This window comes from Mastigoproctus giganteus, chromosome 14 (genome assembly GCF_048544385.1).
Source record: "Mastigoproctus giganteus isolate SK-2022 chromosome 14, ASM4854438v1, whole genome shotgun sequence".
In the NCBI taxonomy this organism is placed as follows: domain Eukaryota; kingdom Metazoa; phylum Arthropoda; class Arachnida; order Uropygi; family Thelyphonidae; genus Mastigoproctus; species Mastigoproctus giganteus.
The window spans coordinates 123972644-123991630 of record NC_143588.1 but is presented as its reverse complement, the minus strand read 5'-3'; the positions used below and the strand labels follow the sequence as shown (position 1 = coordinate 123991630).

Below are 18987 nucleotides of genomic sequence, written 5' to 3'. Positions count from 1 at the left end.
GCAGCTTTCAAAGGGATCACTTGGAAAGCTGCTTCCTTCAGACTCATAATCAGCAGTTAGTATTATTTGTTGATGGAGTTAATGAATTCTTTATTATATCATGGTTTGCTTTTTAGGGCACCATACTGTAAAGCAAAAATGGTCTCCGGGAAAATATACACCACCTCCCATAATATCAAATACACCAAGGCCACCACAGTATATTTGCAAATTTTAGTAATAAAAACTTAATTAAAAATTCTGTAATCATATTCCTTGCAAGTGTTTTACTCTTACACTAAAAATATATATATATATATATTTGTAGAATAACAAATTAATTAAAAAATTATTGCTGAAAAGGAATATATTTCACAAATTCATATTTAAAATGGCTTGATTTTCTGAAATTAAAGCGCTAATTCTTAATGTTAACTATACACATGAAAATTGGGTACTTGTTTATCATCCACTCACCAGAATCAGTTACAAAGTAACCCAAGCCTAGTCTAGCCTAGCACCAGTGTATAGGTTTGACTGGTAGAGTGGTGATGTTACAACTATAACTACTGGAAGGAGTGTAAGAAAATGTTTTGGCAGTGAGATATTCTATTGAAAAGTATATACAAAGTATCATAACATTTCTAGAGTTATATTATAAGAAGCACTAAAAATGTTACAAAACTGATGAGAAAAAGACACTAGTTTCTGTTATAATTTATTTTTCAATGTAATGTTTTCATACTTAATGCATTTGTTCAATTTTTCATGACGGCTTTTAATACTTGTTAAATAAAATTCTAAAACGATTTTAGCTGTTCCTTGAGTAGCATGGTGCATAGGTAAATGGTGTTATTTGAAGTTAATAAAGAACTGAAACAAGTTCTTGTAACTAATACAGAAGTTTTTCTTAAATTTTTACCATTTTATTTTATTTAAATGGCATATTACTTTATTTTCTAGAAGTGGCTTTATATTCCTAGTTATGATACTTAGTTTATTTTGAACTTAGATAGAGATTTTGTGGTTTATTACTTAGTATCAGTAAAACTTGTACCATTCGAAATGTACCGGCATTGTGTAGTATCGATATGGAATAGCATTACATATATCTCAAACTTCACATCAAAAGGTATAACGTAAAACTAGATAGAGTAATACATTGTACTGTGGGGTTTGAGCCCGTGATCACCAAATACGGAGGATGCGGAAAGGTCAGGAAATGACCACCGCATATCCCCGGAGCAATATGGCCTTAGTTGCTAATGCTCCTAAAAACCAAATAATAATAACAATAATTATAATAAATTGCACTGTAGAGGAATCTGTTAGCTTAGTATAGTATTGGCAATTAAATTTATAAATCCTTTTAATTTTTATTGTTAATTACATTGTATTTAAACGGAAAACATTCCCCAGACTAGAGTAGGAAAGCAACTTGTGCAAAGTAGCAAAAGTGCTGTGGCTCATGGGAGAACTGTAGGGGACGCATCACAGTCTAAAAAAATGTGCAAAATGCAACATGTTTGCAGAACTCTCTGGAACAGGACATGATCAAGTCAAGGAGGATATCTTTGTATGTGTGTGTGTTCTAGGTGCAGGGAATGTGAAGAAATTAGGTGCCAACTCGGTATTCTGATGGCAGCTTGAAGAGTCGGGTGTATGCCCTCGAAGGAATTAAAATGGAGAGCCCATCAAGTTCTCAGCTGCCCAACTCAATGCCAGAGCACACTCTTATGCACCAGGCAACACAGCAGCAACCTTCAGTGCAGAATGCGCTAGTCCGATAGGAACTAATTATTTTCGGTGACTCTACTGTCAGGGAGACTGGTAATATACTGTGTAAAAAGGATAAGGGGAATAGGACCAGGGTTTGTCTGCCAGGGGAAAAAGTCGATAATGTTGTAGAGCAGATATCATCTTTTAATGGCACAAAAGGTGATATCATTGTACACATTAGCAATAATGACATTAAGTGTAGGAGATCTGTGGATTTACTAGGCAAATAGAGGCCACTGCTGAAAAAAAGTCGTGAGTTAGGGTTAAATTTGAAAGTAGTAGTAGTGGCGTGTGATGCAAGAAAGCAAATGTATGAGCTTATGCAGCATCAGCCAAAAAAAAAAAAAATCACACCATTCCCTCCAAATGCCTGTCCAGTTCCTCCTTAAATTTATTCAACCTATCAACTTCCACAACGACAGATGGAAGTTTGTTCCAGCAATTAACCACCCGCTGGCTAAAGGCAAATTTCCGCACATCTATTCTACATCTGTCCTTTCTTAATTTGAATTTATGCCCCCTTAGGTTCGTAATCTGAACAAGTGGAAGGATCCCATCAGAATTCAGCTTGCTGAACCCATTCAAGGCCTTATACACCTCAATCAGATCACCGCGCAAGTGCCTAGTCTAGAGCCACCGCAATTTGCAGAACTTAAGCCTCTCTTGATAAGAGGATCCCTTCATTACCCTCACCAATCTTGTTGCCCTTCTCTGTACACGCTCAAGTAAATCTACATCCTTCCTAAAATGAGGGCTCCAGACCTGTACGCAGTACTCAAGGCGTGGCCTGACCATTGCCTTATACAGAGGAATAATCACTTCCTTTTCCCTGCTAGCAAAATTCCTATATATCATTGACAAAACCCCATGACCTGCCCTGGGAGGCTGTCTGCATTGCTCAGAAAACTTCATATCTGCCTGCACAATTACTCCCAGGTCTTTTTCAATTACTACCATCTTAAGTGTAGTACCACACAGTTGGTACATTTCTCTGGGGTTACTTCTACCCATATGCAGTACTTAACCTTGACAAATGCAAGTATACATGCATTTGTCAAGGTTAAACTTCAGTTGCCACTTCTTAGCCCATCTGCCCAAATTATCTAGATCCTGTTGCAGTAGCACACTGCCATTACTGTCATTAACAACCCTGCCAACCTTTGTATCATCTGCAAACTTCAACATTAAGCCTGATATACCTTCATCAATATCATTCATAAATATACAAAGCAACAGTGGACCTAACACCGAACCCTGTGGGACTCCACTAATAACATTAGTCCAAGAAGAGCAGCACCCATTGATTACCACCCTCTGTCTTCTCGCACTTAACCATCCTTTTATCCATTGTAGCAACTTACCCTTAATACCATTCTGCTCCAATTTGTACAATAGTCTTCCATGCGCAACAGTGTCAAAAGCTTTCGTGAAATTCAAATATATGATATCAAAATTATTTTTTGCATCCAGTTCCTTTGTAACCACATCAGAATATCCTATCAAATTTTTCAGACAAGACTTTCCCTTCACAAACACATGCTGTGTCTGCATTATTGCTGCAGTCCTGTCTAGATGATCCTGCAATGCATCTTTAACCAGCGACTCTATTATTTTACCCGGAACAGACGTTAAACTAACTGGTCTGTAATTACTCGTGTCACCCTTCGATCCCCCTTTGTGAATTGGGGATACATTTGCACATCTCCAGTCCGTGGGAACCTCCCCTGAGTCCAAGGATGCTCTCATAATTATGGCTAACGGTTTGCTTAGTTGCTTTGCCACCTCCTTTAATATAACTGGATAGATCCCATCCACCCCAGGTGCTTTTCTTACGTTTAACTTCAACAATTTCTCTTCCACTTTGCTCTCAGTTATTACAAAATCATTAAGTATCCTGTTACAATTTGATAACCTTCTGCCATTTTCAAACCTTAATAATTCCTCACATGTGAATGTAGATGCAAAATACTCATTCAGTTTGTTTGCTATCTGAGCAGGATCATCAACAGTCGAACCATCGATATCAAGTGGACAAATCAGATTCATCCCCTTCCTTTTAGAGTTTATATAAGAAAAGAAATTCTTGCTGTTTTTCTTCACATCTTTTGCCAAGGATTTCTCGTAATCTGCCTTCGCCTGCCGAACCTCCTTTGTGACCTGATTGCAGATTAACTTATATCTGCCATAGGCTTCTGAGTCGCTTGATAATTTATATGCATCCCATGCATTTTTCTTCTCTGTTACGAGTCTCATTAGTTCATTTGACAACCATTTAGGCCTAAACCTTGAACACTATTTCTTAATAGGTATGAAACTTTTAGTAGCTTCCACGATTAAATCCTTGAATGCTTCCCACTTAGAATTTACTGTTGGTAACATCATCAGTTGATCCCACTGTACAGAATTTAAAAACTGTCGGAGACCACTGTACTCGCCTTTACGGAAGCAAAAACCCTTTCCTTTACCCCTGATGGTAATTAAATCTTTAAGTAAATCCCACGTCAGTACACTGTGATCACTGCCATCTAGTGGTTCTTTAACTGCAAATTCCTAATACATGAATGATCACTGCTGATAACCAGATCAAGAGTATTACTTTCTCTGGTTGCCTCTCGAACATGCTGCTGCAGAAAACAATCATCCAATAAATCCACAAAAGTCTGACTAGTGTGTGAGTGGCCAACCCACAAGCTCCAGTCAATATCTGGGAAGTTAAAATCCCCCATTATAAGACATTCCGATTTACTAGGCCACTCTATTTCCCTGTACAATATCTTATTATACTCATCAGAGTTATTAGGCCTATAGCACACTCCTATTCTCAATTTTGATCTCCCAATGCTTATATCACACCAAACTGACTCAACAGTACACTGTTCATCTATATCAACTGGATGCACTTCTTTTGATTTTATGTTTTTCTTTATTAACAGCATAACACCTCCTCCCTTCCTATCCTGTCTATCCTTTCTGTACACATTGTACTCCCCAAATTCCAGTTCGGCATTCCTTATATCTGTGTGACACCACTACTCCGATATCCCAAAAATATCCGCCTTTGATGTCTTGATCAACCCTTCAAATTCATCAAATTTATTTACTATACTTCTAGCATTGGTATACATGCAAGTATACATGCATCTATTCTTATTCTTAGTTACTCTAACACATCCCATATACCCACCTGTTTCACGATGACTGCCATCCGTCCCTGAAACCCCCAGCACCCCTCGCTCCAGGTCGCTACTTATTCTAATAGATGTTGTGCAAGAATCACCTTCACCTCTGCCTATGGCTACTGTTAAAGTGTCTGCAATCCTGTCCAGACACGATAGGAGTGAGTATATGATGAAGGCCTTATCAATCAATCAATTTGGCCCTGGAGAGAGGTTGCAGAGGGTTCATGGGTAGAATTTTTCTCAGCGTGGTCTGTGCTTATTAACAGGAGAGATTGCTTCTACAGGGATGGGATACACTTAAATAGAAAGGGTGCAAAAATATTTCTGATGTTATTGAGGCAATGTCAGGTGGGTCCGCAAACAGCTAGCTTGGGTGGATACACAGACTAATCGGTTAACAGTAACCGCAGGAAGAGGTGAAAATGATTCTTGTACTGCTTCTACTAGAATGAGCAGCAGCCCAGAAAGACAGTTTCTGGGTATTTCCGGAACTGCTACAAGTCAAGAAACAAGTAAATACATGGGCTGCATTAGAGTAACTAAGAGTAAGAACAGGTGCATGTCTAGTTGCATGTACACCAATGCTGGGAGTATAGTAAATAAATTTGATGAATTTGAAGCGCTGGTTAAGGCATCCAAGGAAGATATTGTTGGGATATCAGAGACGTGGTGCCACTCAGAAATAAGAGATGCAGAATTGGAATTTGGGGAGTACAATGTGTACAGAAAGGATAGACAGGATAAGAAGGGTTTGTTTGTTTGTTTGGTTTGTTTGTATGTTTGTTTTTAGGAGTATTAGCAACTAAGGCCATATTGCTCCGGGGATATGAGGTGGTCATTCCCTGACCTTTCTGCATCCTCCGTATTTGGTGGTCACAGGCTTGAACCGCGGTCTAATCAAGAAGTGTGCTACGCACTGCTGCTCCTGCCCACTTGGCTACGGTGGCGCCGGATAAGAAGGGAGGAGGGTTTATGCAGTTAGTTAAGAAACACAGAAAACCTAAGGAACCTGCATCCAGCTGACATAGATGGACATTGCAATGTTCAGTTTGGTGTGTCATAAGCACTGGGAAAACAAAAATGAGGGTAGCAGATTGTTATAGGCCAAGTGACACTGATGAATAAAATGAAAATGGTACAGAGAAATAGAGTGGGCCAGTAAATCAGAGTGTCTTATAATGGGGGATTTTAACTTCCCAGATATAGACTGGAACTAGTGGATTGGTCACTCGCACACTAGCAAGGCTTTTGTGGATATATTGGATGATTGTTTTCTACAGTATCATGTTAGAGAGGCAACAAGATGGAGAGCGAGTAACACTCTTGATCTGATTATCAGCAGCGATTATTCACGCATTAAGAATTTACAGAGAAAGTAACCACTAAGTGACAGTGATCACAGTGTACTGATGTGGGATTTACTTATAGATGTAAATACCATCACGGATAAGGGGAAAGGTTTGTGCTTTTGTAAAGGCGAATACAGTGCTCTCAGAGATTTTTAGGTTCTATACAGTGAGACCAACTGATAATGTTACCAACACCAAATTCTAAATGGAAAGCATTCAAGGAAGTAATTTTGGAAGCCACTAGGCTTTTTGTTCCACCTAAGAAATACTGCTCTAGGTTTAGGCCCAAATGGACTGTGACTTGTGGCAGAGAAGAAAAATGCATGGAATGCACATAAATTGTCAGGCGACACAGAAGCCTACATACAAGATACAAGTTAGTCTATAATCAAGTTACAAAGTTAGGCAAGTGAAGGCAGATTATGAAAAATCTTTGGCAAAGGATGCAAAGAAAAACAGCAAATACTTCTTTACTTATATAAATTCTAAAAGGAAGAGGATGAATCAGATTGGTCCACTTGATATCAATGGTTTGACTGTAGATGATCATTCTCAGATAGCTGCTGAACTAAATGATTATTTTGCATCTACATTCACACATGAAGAGTTATTCAAGCAGGAGAGGGCCAGATGTTTATCAAACTCTAATAAGGAGTTAAATGATTTTGTAATAAGTGAGAGTAAAGTGGAGGAGAAATTGTTGAAGTTAATAATAAGAAAGGCACTTTGGGTAGATGGGATCTATCCAGTTATATTAAAGGAGCAAAGGAAGTAAGCAAACCTTCAGCCATAATTATGAGAGCATGCTTGTACTAGGGGGAAGTCCCCACGGACTGAAGAGGTAAAAATTATCTCCAATTCACAAAAGGGAATCAACGGGTGACACAAGTAATTACAGACCTGTTAGTTGACTTCTCTTTCAGGGAAAATGATGGAGTCACTGGTTAAAAAATCATTACAGGATCATCTAGACGAGTCAGTAGTAATAATTCAGACCAGGTTTGTCAAGGGGAAGTCATGTCTAACCAATCTGATTGGTTACTATGATGTGGTCACAAAGGAACTGGATTCAAAAAAAATAATTTTGATATCATATACTTTGATTTCAGGAAAGCTTTGGATACCGTTACACACGAAGACTACTGTACAAATTGAAACGGTATGGCATTAAGGGCAAGTTGCTACAATGGATAAAAGGATGATTGAGTGGGAGGAGACAGCATTAGCATCAGAAGAGGCACATGATGCAAGAAAGCAAGCTTATGGAGCATCAAGCAAAAAAAAAAAATCTCCCATTTCACCCCTCCGTTCATTCCGAATACCTGTCCAGTCCAGCCTTAAATTTATTTAGGCTAACTTCCACAACAAAGGATGGAAGTCTGTTTCACCAACCAGCTACCTGCTGGCTAAAGGCAAACTTCCGCACATCTATCCTACATCTTTCTTCGATTTGAATTTATGTCCTCTCAGGTGATTATTCTGAGCAAGAGAAAGAATTCCATCAGCATTGAGCATTCTCAAACCATTCAAGGTTTTATACACCTCAATCAGATCACACCTCACAGGTGCCTAGTCTCCAGACCCTGTAATTTGCAAAACATAAGCCTTTCTTCGTAAGAGAGCAACCCTTTGTTCCATTCACCATTCTTGTTGCCCTTCTCTGTACTCGTTCCAGCATCTCTACATCCTTCTTGAAATGAGGCCTCCAGACCTGTATACAGTACTCTAGGTGTGGCCTCACCATTGCCATATACAAGGGAATAATCACCTCCTTATCCCTGCTAGAAAAATTCCTATATATCACGACAATACACCATGAGCTACTCTTGCAGCCCGTCTGCACTGCTCAGAAAACTTCATATCTGCCTGCACAACCACCCCCCAGGTCCCTTTCATTCTCTACCACTGTCAGTGTAGTACCAACTGCAGTCTAGGTCGCGGAAGTGTACGGACGCATCTGCACGGAGCTCCACTTGATGTAAACGGCGGACGACGATATTGCGCGATCTTCGATTTAGGCAAGTATTAGAACATGGATTTTTCAGGTTTGAAGAGTATCACAGATGAAGGTAAGTAAATTAAGTTGGGCAAGAATAGTTTTTATGATTGTATTTGCCTATTTTTGCTCTTTTGAGAGTGATTTTGTCCAGCGCGATCGCTACAGCTTCAGCGGTAGCGAGCCCACTGGCATAGCCACTGATTTGAATACGTCTCAAAAGTCGAGAAATTTGAATATATTATACTTGAAACGGCTCGTGATAAGGTTATTTTGTATGGAAAATATAATACTCCTGACAGAATTAACTTATACTTAGCTTATAAAATAGTTTTCTTTGTCTACAGGCGTTTCCCGCCAAAACCTGAAAATCGCGATTTCTGATTTCTAGTGGGCCTACACTGGAAATAAGTACCCCAAACCACTACTTAAAACGTCAGAAAATTGCTAAAAGTGAATTTAATGCAGAAATTATGGCTGAAAAATCAAATACTGACAAAATTCTGGACAATGACCTAAAAGACTCCTCTGAAAATGAAGCTAGAGTGCTCAGGGAGAAAGTCCCTGTTAATGAGGAAAATGGTAACGAACTGGATAGCTGGCCTCCTGGCCCCCTCAGTATTAAGAAGGGCAGGAAAGGAAAAAATCAAGAAACTATAGAAATTCCAGAGATGCAACAAAAGACAGAAGAAGAACTAAAACTAGACTACCTAACAAATTTGACTGACGCTATCAAACAGGCAAAGGAAACCAGAGTGTATCTAGAAGAATATATGCACAAGCAAACCAACAGGATTACTTCTGCAATTAGGCTGCAGATAGTGAACTGTTGGTCACTGCTTGAGCAGCGCCTGATTGAATTAAACACAGAGAAGCAAGTTTAAAATCAAAACTAGAGGTTACAACTGAGGAGAAGAACAACTATAAAACAATGAACACACTAACCTATGCCCAATGTGCAAAGGCTAATAGCAAACAGGACATAACTAAAGCAAAACAAATAGCTACTAAGCAACCTAATATAAACAAGGAAAGCAACATTGTTATTCTGAAAGCAAAAAGTGACTCTACCCATAAAACCAGTGAGGCAGTTAAGGACACAGTGGTAACAAAGCTGAGGCCTCATCTGAGAGAAATAAAGATAAACAACATGCGGAAAATCAGGAATAATGGAGTTCTGATCGAGGTAGCAAGCAAAGAAGATCTAAGAAAAATAGAAAACCATCCTGAAATTGAAAAACTGGGCTTGCTCCCTGAAAAACCAAAAGGGAAAAACCCTAATATTATAATCTTTGATGTACCTGTGTCAGTAATAGAAAAAGAATTCATGATGGATATCTACTTCAAAAACTTTAACAATGAAATGACAATAGATGAATTTGCTGCTGAATTCCTGCTGAAAAGAGCAACAAAAAACAAAAGGAATGGACAACTCAACATAATTGCAGAAATTACACCAAAAATTTGGAAGGTATTGCAGGGACAACAGAGAATCTATGCTGGCTGGACCAGTCATAGATTTAGAGAACATTTCCCTATCCAAATTTAACTGCCATAAATATGGTCACATTGCCAGAGACTGCACTCAGAAAGAACCTGTCTGTGGTCACTGTGCAGTCACTGGCCACGATTACAAAAATTGCAAAAATAAGTCTCAGCAGCCAAAATGTGCTACCTGCAAGGCAGCACGGCTGACTGACTATACACATAATATCAGGGATGATAAATGCCCCAGTTATAAAAAAATGGCAAAACTTATACAATCTAGGACCAACTATGGGCCAGATTGAAAACATAAATGTGACTAGGGCTCTAAATCTTGTCCAATTGAATGCTGAAAGAGCAAGAGCCGTTGTAGATCAGATCAAACTCAAATTGGAAGAAAATAATATAGATATCTTGGTACTCCAGGAGCCCTACGCACATATGGGTAGAGTTCAGGGATACCCAAGAGACTATAAAATAATAGAATACACCTCAGGTGTCCCTTCCACAGCAATAGTAGTTAAAAATACTGACCTTACAGTCACAAAGGTGGGTCACCTCTGCTCCCCAGTGGGAGTGTGTGCCCATATTACGTGCTGTAGGACAGTTTTACATTATTTCACTATATTCCAGACCAGGTGAAGATATAAATCCAACTATTGAATACCTACAAGTAGTCACAAACTTGCTACCTACTGCAAATATCATAGTGTGTGCTGATGTCAACTGCCGGTCAGCCTTATGGCATAGCCGTACAGAAGACAGAGCAGGCACACACAACGGCCAGATACTTTCAGACTATATAGCCACCTCACCCTTTCAAGTGCTAAACCAACCAAATAACCTCCCAACTTTTAGCAGTACCATGTGGGAGAGTGACATTGATATCACTCTTGCCACCAATTCAATAGCTTATAAAATCACAGACTGGTGTGTCCAGCCAGTCTGGACCACATCAGATCACAGAGCCATTTCCTTCAAACTAAACAGGCAATTACAAACAACCCAACACTCTCTGTTGGATATCAAAAGGTATAACCTTAAAAAGGCAAACTGGCAGATTTTTGCAGAACATACAGCAGCTGAGCTGCAAAAACAGGAAAATGAGTGGTCTAGATCAGGCAACTGTAGCCCGGACGAGCAAGCACTGACTATGACAAACATTTTAACAAAAACAGCAACCCTGTCTATCCAACGGAAAAAACTGAGGAAGCAGACAGTTCCCTGGTGGTGCCCCGAACTGACTATACTCAGAAGTAGGGTACACCAGGCACGGAGACATTTTCAAAGAGCCAGAACATCTTGGTCACAAAATGAGGTGGATGCACTGAGAGATTCTTATAAAACTCACAGGAATCAGTATACAGCCCTCATAAGAGATAAGAAAAAGGAATGCTGGAAGCACTTGGTGGGAACTACTGGAAACAATAACCCTTGGGGAGTTGTCTACAGAATAGTGACCAACAAGCTGCCAAGAGGAGATGTCTTAGAAACTACTGTCAAACCAGATGGAACTCCAACCCTGTGTTGGGTGGATTCTGTAAATAACATCCTAGACAGTATCATTCAGACTGAAACTGGAAATCATTCCCCCACCCAGCTTGACATTATAAAAGAAAACACTGAATATGACAATGCCAATATTGAACCTCTGTTCACTATACAAGACTTAGAAATAGCACTATCTAAAACCAAAAACAATAAATGCCCAGGTTTTGACCTCTTAGAGGTTGAGATTATCAAAAAATTAGCAGAAATAGCACCAGATAAATTAATAGCACTATATAATAACTGTATGACAGAAGGTATATTCCCAAAAATATGGAAACAAGCTGTGTTAAGGTTAATCCTGAAAAACCCTGAAAAACTCCCTACTGATCCCAAATCATATAGACCAATAGCCCTACTCCCTGTACTAGGGAAAATATACGAAAGATTAATATACAGCAGATTAGCTCAATATTACACAGAAGCAGGCTTGCATTCCAACAATCAGTATGGTTTTAAGCAGGGCAATTCTACGGAGGATGCCATGCACCACCTACTGACAACAGTTAAAAACACAGAGGAGAAATATATGCTGGCAATCTCCATTGACTTTGCTGGGGCATTTGACTCACTGTGGTGGCCTAGTGTCCTTAGGAGACTTCGCCAGGCAAATGCCCCACAAAACCTCTATAAGGTAATAAACAGCTACCTTACAGACAGAAGTGTCTCAGTACGCACAAGGTTCCAGGAATTGACACGCCCTGTGAATAAAGGCTGCCCGCAGGGATCAATCCTTGGCCCTTTCTTTTGGAACATTGTTCTGGATGAATTTCTGGCCTTGGATCTGGGCCCCGTGGAAAGCCTGGCCTTTGCAGATGACATGATTTTCCTTGTAAAAGGCAACTCACGAGTGGTTGTAGAGCAAAGATCAAATGCCGCTCTCTTGCAGCTGCAGGAGTGGGCACAAATGCACATGCTCAAAATATCGCCTGAAAAAACCAAACAAATACTTCTAAAAGGTAATTTGGACATGAGAAGACGTCCACAAATCAAAATTAACACAATCACTATAAAAATGGTAACAGAACTAAAATACCTGGGAGTGGTCTTTGATTCAAAATTAACTTTTTACCCCCATTTGATCTACTTGGCGAAGAAAGTGAGAAATTATGCAGGTATGATTGCCAGGATCAGTCGAGCAGACTGGGGACTCAAAAGAAAGACCTTGGCAATCATATACCGTGCAATGTTCCTGCCTGTTATCACCTATGGAGCCGGTGCATGGTTCATCCGCTCGGCCATAGTAAGAAATAGGAATAAATTAGAATCGATACAAAGGACAATACTACTCACTATTACCAGAGCATGTCGCACAGTAAGCACACCTGCACTACAGTTGCTGGCCGGAACTCTCCCACTTTACCTGGAAGTAGCCAAAAGAGGCTTATATTATAGATTTAAAAAGGGCATATCCACAGAATTTCTGGGGATAGCCCTTGATACAACCAATACCTTCAATGATGAAAGAAAAAGAATAGCCACAAAGCTCCACGAGCTATGGCAAACAAAGTGGGAGCAGGAAACCAGAGGTCTGGTCACCAAACGGTTTCTGCCACTGGTGTCAATGGTTAGCCCAAAGCCACCTAAGTGGTATGCCCCTGGACTTTTTACAACATTTATATTGACAGGGCACGGCTCCCTAAAGGCGAAACTAACCTCCTTAGGCCTGACCGATGACCCAAACTGCACCTGTGGCGAAAGTGAAGACTGGGCATACATTCTCTATGAATGTATAATATATGACATCCCCAGAACAGAGCTAATAGCACAGATTGGTCCCCTTCCCAGGGGAGAAGAACATCTCTTCATCATAGAAGAGCAAAATTATAAAGCTTTTACATCTTTCACACAGAAAGTTTTCGAAATGCGCAGAGCAATTTCAGCCCCCCAGCAATTAAACAATAATTAATAGTAAAATTGCCCAAGTTTCCCACCACGCCCAGATGATGACTTAAAAACTGTTAGGATAGCAGTATTCTGCACCCTGACAGAAACCTGACATAACCAAACTCCCCATGACTACCATGCCATGTGTAGGAACCTGGGGCCCCAAACCAATGTAGGGGAGGGGGATGGGAATGCATGCAGAGAAAGTGAATGGGAGTGAGCAGACGAGCAAATGTAATTGGCCGAAAGAATACAAAGTTAAAAATAACTTACATTACTTTATATATACTGTACCAACAAACATTTACAAACCACATAAACACTATCACTGCATTCTCCCCTGGCCTGCAAAAAAAAAAAAAAAAAAAACCTTGCAGCTAGGCCTGCACCACAACTGAAGAATAACAGTAAGTTGCGGTGCCCAGAGAGTGCAGTGCAGAAAGAAAGAGTCGAATAAATGAGATGAGAACTAGAAGAATGAATAAAAGTGCAAGCGTGAGAGAAAAGAACACAAATGCTAAGTTAAGTACACACTAACCCTGGTTTTAATTAGTATTTAAATTTACGCTACCCATCATTGCATCCCCTCCTGGTGTGTGAGAAAAAGATGAATGAGTCGAGTGAAAAAGAAAAAAAAAAAAAAAAAAAAAAAATTTTATAAAATAAGAAAAAAGTATAAAAAAAAAAAAAAAATTTTATAAAACAAGAAAAAAGTATAAAAAAAAAAAAAAAAAAAAATTTTTATAAAATAAGAAAAAAGTAAAAAAAAAAAAAAAATAATAATAAATAAAAAAAAAAAAAATTATAAAATAAGAAAAAAGTATAAATAAAATAAATAAAAAAAAAAAAAAATAAATAAAAAAAAAAAAAAAAAGAATGCAAGTAGAGTGAGAATGCACATTCCGAATGAAGTAAATGTGTGCGTCTCCCCCCCCTTCACCTGGTAGGTTCCCCACTGCCAGCTAACATATCCCACCCCCAGAGCGGGATGGGCAGCTGGACCTTCATACCGGATTCGACACTCCTTGGACAAGACACTGACGAAGACACTCTGCGGCTTTGCTGCCAACACGCCATTGGCGATCCGAACTGGGTACTCTAACCTGGTTCCCTTTAAAACCCCATCCCCAGGCAGGGAATGGAGGAGATGGACCTCTGTCTCCTCTCCTCCCTGCCTACCCCCCATATTTCGCCTGGTGGGGCTCGTCTCCACTGACCTCTTTGGGGATGCCTACTCTATCCGTCCCTATTCTTCTATCTGTTTCCTCCCCAGTCTTCAATCTCCCCCCCCCCTCTCTCACTAAATCGACCGAGTACACCCCTTAACAATGCCGCCAAATTATAACCAACGTCTAAATTCTACCGGTTTTGTGCAAATCTCTAAGATATCTAACACTATCAGCTTTTATCTAGCGTTACATGTCTAAATTTAATAACATCAAAATCTTGCCCGACCTATTTGGCCTTTAACACATCTCTTTAGTGTTCAACCCTAACCAGCGATTTCCTAACAGCAATCCCATTAAGCATTAATGTCAAATGCATAAACTTTTATTTTATTTTATTTATTTATTTTTATTTTTATTTATTTATTTTTTTTAAATAGGCCCTAGCCACTGAAATCCCAGGAAACTAGGTGGCAGGACCTGCCAGAGCAAATTGTTGTGATACTGGATACACCCGGCTAGCCTCCACGTGGCAGGGTATGGGCAACGTCGGGCCCCACTAGGGGCCTGGCGGCCAATAAGCCGGATAAACAATGGGCACAACATATCACACTGCACAGACATGACCCACACACTTTCAAGTCTCTGGCTTGACAGTGTATTGTCCTCGATACAGCGAAACACACGCGGAGATGGGAGAAATCCCAGGTGCCGTCTGACACGAACATACCTTATACCTTATACCTTGTCAGTGTAGTACCACAGAGTTGATACATTGCTCTGGGGTTGCTGTTTCCCATATGTAGTACTTTACATTTGTCAATGTTAAACTTCATTTGCCACCTCTCAGCCCATCTGCTCAACCTTTCCAGATCCTGTTGCAGTAGCATAGTGTCAGTAGTGTCATGACAACTCTGCCGACCTTCGTATTGTCTGCAAACTTGGACATTAAGCTTGATATACCATCATCAATATGATTTATAAATATAGAAAACAATAATGGACCCAATACTGAACCCAGAGGGACTCCACTAATAACATTAGTCCACGATGAGCAGTGTCCATTGATTACCACTCTCTGTCTTTTCCCCTCAACCATCCCTTTATCCATAGCAGCAATTTGCCTCCAATGCCACACTGCTCCAATTTGGGCAGCAGTCTTCCATATGCAACAGTATCAAAAGCCTTTCTAAGATCCAAGTATATAATATCAAAGTTATTCCCTGCATCCAGTTCTTTTGTGACTGCATCATAGTATCCAATCAAATTGGTCAGGCAAGACTTCCCCTTAACAAAACCATGCTGTGTCTGAGCTATAACTGAAGTCTTGTCTAGATGATCCTGCAGTGCTTCTTTAACCAGTGCCTCCATTAATTTTCCGGGAACAGAAGTTAAACTAACAGGTCTATAATTACTTGTGTCGCCCTTTGATCCTCCTTTGTGAATTGGGGTCACATTTGCACATCTCCAGTCCATGGGAACTTCTCCTGAGTCCAATGAAGCTCTCATAATTATGGCTAAGTGTTTGCTTACTTCCTTTGCTGCCTCCTTTAATATAACTGGATAGATCCCATCCACCCCAGGTGCCTTTCTTGTATTTATCTTCAACAATTTCTCCTCCACTTTACTCTCAGTTATTACAAGATTATCTAGCTTACTGCTAGAGTTGAATACACCTCTGGCATTCCCCTCGCTGAATAACTCCTCATGTGTGAATGTCGATGCAAAATATTCATTTAGTTTGTTAGCTACCTGAGCAGGATCATCAACAGTTGATCCATCGATATCAAGTGGACCAATCTGATTCATCCCCTTCCTTCTAGAGTTTACATAAGTAAAGAACTCCTTGCTGTTTTTCTTTGCAACCCTTGCCTTCGCCTGCCTAACCTCCTTTGTAACTTGGTTACAGATCAACTTGTATCTATCATAGGCTTCTGTGTCACGTGTTAATTTATATGTATCCCATGGATCATCAACAGTGGTAATCATGGGTACCGCTCTATGTGGACTAATGTTATTAGTGGTGTCCCTCAGGGTTCGGTTTTGGGCCCATTGTTGTTTTTTCGATTTATCAATGGTATCGATAAAGGTATATCAAACTTAATGTCAAAGTTTGGAGATGATACCAAGGTTGGCAGGGTTGTTAATAACAGTAATGACAGTATGGTGCTGCAACAGGATCTGGAAAAGTTAGGTAGATGAGCTGAGAAGTGGCGACTGAAGTTTAACATTGACAAATGCAAAGTATTCCATATGAATAGCAGTAACCCCAGAGAAATGTACCAACTATGTGGCGTTACACTCAGGGTAGTGGAGATTGAAAGAGCCCTGGGAGTAATCATGCAGTCAAATATGAAGTTTTCTGACAGTGCAGACAGGCTGCCAGAGTAGGTCATGGGATCTTGTCAATGATATACAGGAATTTTGCGAGTAGGGATAAGGAGTTGATTATTCCCTTTTATAAGGCAATGGGCAGGCCAAAACTTGATTACTGTGTGCAGGTCTGAAGGCCTCATTTTAGGAAGGATGTAGAGATGCTAGAACGAGTACAGAGAAGGGCAATATGACTGGTGAAGGGAACAAAGGGGTGCTCTAATGAAGAAAGGCTTAAGTTCTGCAAATTGCAGCTTCTGAAGACTAGGCCCCTGCACAGCCATCTGAATGGATAAGGCCTTGAATGGATTGATCAGGCTCGATGCTGATGGGATTCTTCCTCTTGCTTAGATTACAAACCTGAGTCGGCATAGATTCAAACTGAGGAAAGACAGTTGTAGAATAGATGTGCGGAAGTTTGCTGTTAGCCAACAGGTAGTTGATTGTTGGAACAAACTTCCATCTGCAGTTGTTGAAGTTGATAGCTTAAATAAATTCAGGGCAGAACTAGATAAACATTTGGAATGAATGGATCGGTGATATGGAAAAGTTTTTTTTTTTTGGCTGATGCTGTATAAGCTTACTTTCTTGCATCATGTACCTCTACTAATGCTAGTTAAATAAAATTCTAAAATGTTTTTAGCTGTTCCTTGAGTAGCATGGTGCATAGGTAAACTGTGGTATTTGAAAGTAATAAAGAACTGAAACAAGTTCTTGTGACTTAAGTGATATTTCGTGATAGTTATATTACAAAAACAGCTATCACTGAAGATGTGGTAAGAAACTATCACAAAATGTTTGCCTCCATTATCATAATTAAACCAAAGTAGGTTTTAGTGCTTTATTTTCTTGAAAAAAAAAAAAAAAAAAAACAACTGTCTTAACTATCATCATGTGGCAATCTGTTCCCACAAATCTTTTTAGATTAAATTTAGCATTAGCATTAGTAGAGGCATATGATGCAAGAAAGCAAGCTTATTCAGCATCAGCAAAAAAAAAAAAAAAAACACCACTCCCATTTCACCCCGCCGTTCGTTCGAAATACCTGTCCAGTTGAGCTTTAAATTTGTTCAGGCTATCAACTTCAACAACAAGTGATGGAAGTCGGTTCCACCAACCAACCACCCGCTGGCCAAAGGCAAATTTCCGCACATCTATCCGACATCCGTCCTTCCTCAATTTGAATTTATGCCCTCTGAGGTGATTATTCTGAGCAAGATGAAGAATCCCATTGGGCATGCTCAAACCATTCAAAGCCTTATACACCTCTATCAGATCACCTCGCCGGTACCTAGTCTCCAGACTCTGTAATTTGCAAAACTTAAGCCTTTCTTCGTAAGAGCAACCCTTTGTTCCATTCACTAATCTTGTTGCCCTTCTCTGTACCCATTCCAGCAGTTCTACATCCTTCTTGAAATGAGGCCTCCAGACCTGTATACAGTACTCAAGATGTGGCCTAACCATTGCCTTATACAATGGAATAATCACCTCCTTATCCCTGCTAGAAAAATTCCTGTATATCATTGACAAGACACCATGAGCTACTCTTGCAGCCCGTCTGCACTGCTCAGAGAACTTCATATCTGCCTGCACAATTACCCCCAGGTCCTTTTCATTCTCCACCACTGTCAGTGTAGTACCGCAGAGTTGATACGTTGCTCTGGGGTTACTGATCCCATATGTAGTACTTTACATTTGTCAATGTTAAACTTCATTTGCCACCTCTCAGCCCATCTGTTCAACCTTTCCAGATCCTGTTGCAGCAGCATAGCGTCAGTAGTGTCCTTAACAACCCTCCCAACCTTTGTATCATCTGCAAAACTTGGACATTAAACTTGATATCCCATCATCAATATCATTCATAAACACCGAAACCAACAACGGACCCAACACTGAACCCTGAGGAACTCCACTAATAACATTAGTCCACGTTGAGCAGTGTCCATTGATTACCACTCTCTGTCTTCTGCCACTCGACCATCCCCTTATCCATAGCAGCAATTTGCCTCCAATGCCACACTGTTCCAATTTGTGCAGCAGTCTTCCATGTGCAACAGTATCAAAAGCCTTTCTCAGATCCAAATATATAATATCAAAGTTATTCCCTACATCCAGTTCTTTTGTGACTACATCATAGTATCCAATCAAATTGGTCAGGCAAGACCTGCCCTTAACAAAACCGTGCTGCGTCTCAGCTATAACTGAATTCTTGTCTAGATGATCCTGCAGTGCTTCTTTAACCAGTG

General features: G+C 39.9%; 1 protein-coding gene across 1 annotated transcript in view; it reads right to left on the bottom strand.

Moving 5' to 3' along the window:
* Positions 1 to 18987, bottom strand: part of LOC150075707 (calcineurin-binding protein cabin-1-like) — a 1104404-nt gene that overhangs the window by 219512 nt on the left and 865905 nt on the right. The window lies entirely within an intron of this gene.